Source organism: Dendropsophus ebraccatus, chromosome 12 (genome assembly GCF_027789765.1).
Source record: "Dendropsophus ebraccatus isolate aDenEbr1 chromosome 12, aDenEbr1.pat, whole genome shotgun sequence".
In the NCBI taxonomy this organism is placed as follows: domain Eukaryota; kingdom Metazoa; phylum Chordata; class Amphibia; order Anura; family Hylidae; genus Dendropsophus; species Dendropsophus ebraccatus.
The window spans coordinates 72,896,951-72,903,196 of record NC_091465.1 but is presented as its reverse complement, the minus strand read 5'-3'; positions in this window follow the sequence as shown (position 1 = coordinate 72,903,196).

Genomic DNA, 6,246 nt, shown 5'->3' with positions numbered 1-6,246 from the left:
GCAGACACACACATGCAGATTCCATATATACCTCTGCACAGACACACAGCATAGATACAGACACACACATGCAGATCCCATATATACCTATATACACAGACACATAGCATAGATACAGACACACACATGCAGATCCCATATATACCTCTACACAGACACATAGCATAGATACAGACACACACATGCAGATCCCATATATACCTCTACACAGACACATAGCATAGATGCAGACACACATGCAGATTCCATATATACCTCTGCACAGACACATAGCATAGATGCAGACACACATGCAGATTCCATATATACCTCTACACAGACACATAGCATAGATGCAGACACACACATGCAGATTCCATGACGCCCCTTGATAAAGCGACCTGTACGCGAAACGTGCGTCGGGGTTATTGGCGCCAGACACACGATGGGTAAGCATCTTGTATGTTCACTTTATATAATTGTGGGATTAGTTGGATAGTGCATTTAGTAATCCTGCGAGGCTGTGTGGATACACCGCATGGTTACATACATTGACTTTCTTTACATAATATAGTGGCATATTCCAACATTTTGTAAGATCGAGGTGTCTTGGCTGTCATTTACTACTGGATTCCTTTTGCACTAAAAAAGATTTTTTATGTGATTTTTAACCCTTTAAGGACGGGGCCCATTTTCGTTTTTGCGTTTTCGGTTTTTCCTCCTTGTGTTTAAAAGGTCATAGCACTTGCATTTTTCCACCTAGAAACCCACATGAGCCCTTATTTTTTGCGTCACTAATTGTACTTTGCAATGACAGGCTGAATTTTTGCATAAAGTACACTGCGAAACCAGAAAAAAATTCAAAGTGTGGTGAAATTGAAAAAAAAAATGCATTTCTTTTATTTGGGGGAACTGTGTTTTTACGCCATTCGCCCTGGGGTAAAACTGACTTGTTATGCATGTTCCTCAAGTCGTTACGATTAAAACGATATATAACATGTATAACTTATATTGTATCTGATGGCCTGTAAAAAATTCAAACCATTGTTAACAAATATACGTTCCTTAAAATCGCTCCATTCCCAGGCTTATAACGCTTTTATTCTTGGGTCTTTGGGGCTGTGTGAGGTGTCATTTTTTGCACCATGATGTGTTCTTTCTATCGGTACCTTGATTGCGCATATACGACTTTTTGATCACTTTTTATTACATTTTTTCTGGATTTGATGCGACCAAAAATGCGCAATTTTGCACTTTGGGATTTTTTTGCGCTGACGCCGTTTACTGTACGAGATCAGGAATGTGATTAATTAATAGTTCGGGCGATTACGCACGCGGCGATACCAAACATGTTTATTTATTTATTTATTTGTTTACTTTTATTTAAAACCTGGGAAAAGGGGGGTGATTCAGACTTTTATTGGGGGCTTTTTACTATTAACAACACGTTTTTTTTTTTTTTTACACATATACTAGAAGCCCCCCTGGGGGACTTCTAGTATATATACTTTGATCTCTCATAGAGATCTCTGCAGCATAGATATGCTGCAGAGATCCATGAGATCGGCACTCGTTTGCTTTCGGCTGCTGCAGCCAAAAACGAACGAGTGCCGAGCGGAGGACGGCGCCATCTTGGACGCGTCCCCGGCCGGCATCAGTAACGGAGATCGCTCCTCCGGGACAAGGTCCCGGAGGAGCGATCTCCCCCACTAGACACCAGGGAAACGTTGCCTCCGGTAATCGGAGGCAGCTGTCAACTTTGACAGCTGCCTCCGATTAGCTAATTAGCGGGCACGGCGATCCGACCGTGCCCGCTAATAGCAGCGGTCCCGGGCTACTCGCGGCACCCGGGATCGCGGCACTTCAAAGAGGGGCCGCCGCGCGGCCCCGCTTTGAAGTGCAAGTGAGGACATATGACGTACCGGTACGTCATATGTCCTTAAGAGGTTAATCATATCAAATAAAATTGTGATATTTAAACTTTAGCTTTGTTGTGGTATAATTGTTATCTGGTAAAAAGCTAATTAATTACTTGAATTGGACCGGTTATATTATGGTAAATTAACTCTGCAAAGCGGAGACCAGTGTTGATTGATTGTTGTAAGGTCCATTGGAACTACTGTATATAAACAGATACAAACACATGCAGATTCCATATATGCAATGTCCAGAAAGTATTCCAGCAAGACAGCCATCCTTGATAAAATCCACTTTTATTTAACTTGGACAAAAATAGAATAAAACATCCAGCACATGGATAGTGCGACGCGTTTCGACGTTAGTACGTCTTAATCGCTGCATAAATACATTATGTGCATGAAACATATAAATAGTGCTCAAAACAATTAAAACACAAAGGGAAGCTCACCTGTATCTGTGTCCAGCAAACATCATAGAGTGGGCTAGCAATCAGCAATGAGGTGAATCACCAACATGCAGCTGGACACAGGACAGGTGAGTAACAGCTCCATCTGGTGGACAGGAGGAATCATGCATGAGAGGATATCAATACAAATACATTAGGTCCGTTTTGTAATTTAACCCTTTGGGAAAACGGGAACCCAGATTGAGAATCCAATACGCTTCTCTATTCAACAGCTTGCGCTGCCAATCCCCTCCTCTTGCATCTTTATACACCTTCTCTATACCAAAAAATGAGAAAAACTTTGTTTCACCATTATGAATGTCTACAAAATGTCGTGCGGCACCGGACATATGAGTACTCTTTTTTGCAATGTCATGAAGATGTTCCGCAATTCTAACTTTTAATTTACGTGAGGTACATCCTACATATAACTTATTACACGCATTGCACTCTATTCCATAAATTATATGATCACTATCACAATTGATAAATGAATTGATTTTATAAATTTTCTTTCTTTCACAGTCTTGGAAAGTATTAGTTTTTTTAGCCACTTTGCATACATTGCATCGTCTCCCACCGCACGGGGAAAAACCAGTCTGGGATAACCATATTTTATTACGATTATATTTCTTGGGGACAGTTGGAGATATTAAATTCCCGATTGTAGTACCCCTTTTCGCTACCACATTAACCCCTGATTTGAGGATATGATTAAGTTTATCGTCCTGGTACAATATCGGTAAGTACTTATTAAAGATTTGTTTAATTTGCCCAAACTGATTGCTGTGAGCTGTAGAAAAGACTAAGTTGGTTCTGGTATTGTTCACACCATCCGTTGTATGGGATGAATATAGCAGAGAATCACGGTCCCGCCCAGCTATGTCATTTTTGGCTTTATCTAAGATCCATGGGGCATACCCTCTTTTTTTCAACCAGCTCAGGAGCTGCTGATGAAATTGATTTTCTGGATATAAAGTTAAGAGGCAACAATACCAATGGTAAAGTGGTGTCTACCCTCTTTAGAAAATCAATTGCATGCAACAATATCCTGCATGCACGAAGTTGCCACCCGAGGCATACTATCACTGCGATCCCCAAAGGTGAATACTTGAGAAGTAAAAGAGCATGTTCTGATATGCAAGATTATAAAAAACAAGTCACTAACATAGACAAGAGGTTGAAAAAAAGAGGGTATGCCCCATGGATCTTAGATAAAGCCAAAAATGACATAGCTGGGCGGGACCGTGATTCTCTGCTATATTCATCCCATACAACGGATGGTGTGAACAATACCAGAACCAACTTAGTCTTTTCTACAGCTCACAGCAATCAGTTTGGGCAAATTAAACAAATCTTTAATAAGTACTTACCGATATTGTACCAGGACGATAAACTTAATCATATCCTCAAATCAGGGGTTAATGTGGTAGCGAAAAGGGGTACTACAATCGGGAATTTAATATCTCCAACTGTCCCCAAGAAATATAATCGTAATAAAATATGGTTATCCCAGACTGGTTTTTCCTGTGCGGTGGGAGACGATGCAATGTATGCAAAGTGGCTAAAAAAACTAATACTTTCCAAGACTGTGAAAGAAAGAAAATTTATAAAATCAATTCATTTATCAATTGTGATAGTGATCATATAATTTATGGAATAGAGTGCAATGCGTGTAATAAGTTATATGTAGGATGTACCTCACGTAAATTAAAAGTTAGAATTGCGGAACATCTTCATGACATTGCAAAAAAGAGTACTCATATGTCCGGTGCCGCACGACATTTTGTAGACATTCATAATGGTGAAACAAAGTTTTTCTCATTTTTTGGTATAGAGAAGGTGTATAAAGATGCAAGAGGAGGGGATTGGCAGCGCAAGCTGTTGAATAGAGAAGCGTATTGGATTCTCAATCTGGGTTCCCGTTTTCCCAAAGGGTTAAATTACAAAACGGACCTAATGTATTTGTATTGATATCCTCTCATGCATGATTCCTCCTGTCCACCAGATGGAGCTGTTACTCACCTGTCCTGTGTCCAGCTGCATGTTGGTGATTCACCTCATTGCTGATTGCTAGCCCACTCTATGATGTTTGCTGGACACAGATACAGGTGAGCTTCCCTTTGTGTTTTAATTGTTTTGAGCACTATTTATATGTTTCATGCACATAATGTATTTATGCAGTGATTAAGACGTACTAACGTCGAAACGCGTCGCACTATCCATGTGCTGGATGTTTTATTCTATTTTTGTCCAAGTTAAATAAAAGTGGATTTTATCAAGGATGGCTGTCTCGCTGGAATACTTTCTGGACATTGCATTTTGACCAGCCCTGTGAGTTCCAGGGCACTAGCGACGCCTCCTATACCACTCTTGCATCTAGGAGAAGGTTCAGACCTGCATTACAGGCATGTATATGGTTGTAGCGATTTTCTGTTTTTTTTTTTAGATTCCATATATACCTCTACACAGACACATAGCATAGATGCAGACACACATGCAGATTCCATATATACCTCTACACAGACACATAGCATAGATGCAGACACACACATGCAGATTCCATATATACCTCTGCACAGACACATAGCATAGATGCAGACACACACATGCAGATTCCATATATACCTCTGCACAGACACATAGCATAGATGCAGACACACACATGCAGATTACCCAGATACAAACACATGCAGATGACATATATACCTCTACTAGCACACAGACAGACACACATTCATCCAGAAGCACACACATGCAGATTGCACAGATAAATGATCAGAGGCTCAAACACACACACAAACACACACACACACACACACTCTATTCCACACACACACTATTCCACACACTCACACACACTTACTTTTTATCCTTGAGGCCCCCAGTGAGTGAAATCTCTGCTCCCAGTCAGCATCCTGCAGCCCCTCCTCCTTTGCCCCGACTGCAGAGCTGTATACTGGCGGGAACAGACGTCACAGCTGGGAGGGAGGGGGAGGGAGGAGAGGGGGCCCGCTGCATCTTCCTGTCTCCTGGGAGAGCACACCGGCCGGAAGTCACCAGCTCCACACCAGCCTGGGAGCTGCTGAGGAGGGGGCCGATCCATTGTGGAGGGAGGAGGGGGGGATTCTGCAGCCCGGTCCACAGACAGTGCAGGGGGGAGGAGGGCCTAATGATTTTAGTTAAGTAGAAGGGGCCCCTTGCATCTGTGGGAGCTCTCCCCTCTCCCTGCACTGTCTGTATACCAGGCTTCTCATAAAAGTGAAGTGTGTGGGAGACCCGGGCCCCCCTATAGGCCGGGCCCCATACACCTGTACTGCCAGTAATGCCCTGTTGGCGGATCTGGCAGAGAGCATTATTACTATATGGGATCCACAGCAGGGGCAATATTACTATATGGAGGGCACAGCAGGGGATCCTACATATAGGGGCACCTACACACTTACTTTATTGCACCAAACAGCAGAATTACTACTGTTTAGGACCCTATAATAGGGACAAAGGAAAGTGAGTTCTGAAGAGATGAATTGTAGCTGAAAGAAATTGAAACTGAGAAGAAAAGGGAAAGTGAACAACTCAGATCAAAGAAGACGTCATCTGTGGGTCATGTTTTGTGTATTTTGTAAAACATTATTTGGTAGGGGTGCCCAAAGGTAAACAAACAATAAATAAATACATAAATAGGTGCCCCACGGGGGGGGGGAAGGATGGGACATACTGACTTTTATCTGACAGATTATCTGACAAAGATTTGAAGCCAAAAGCAGGAATGGATTTGAAAAGAGGAGAAATCTCAGGCTTTCCTTTATTACCTGATCTCTGTTTATAGTCCATTCCTGGCTTTGGCTTCAAATCTTTGGCAGATAATCTGTCAGATAATCTTCCCGTGTAAAAGGGCCCTC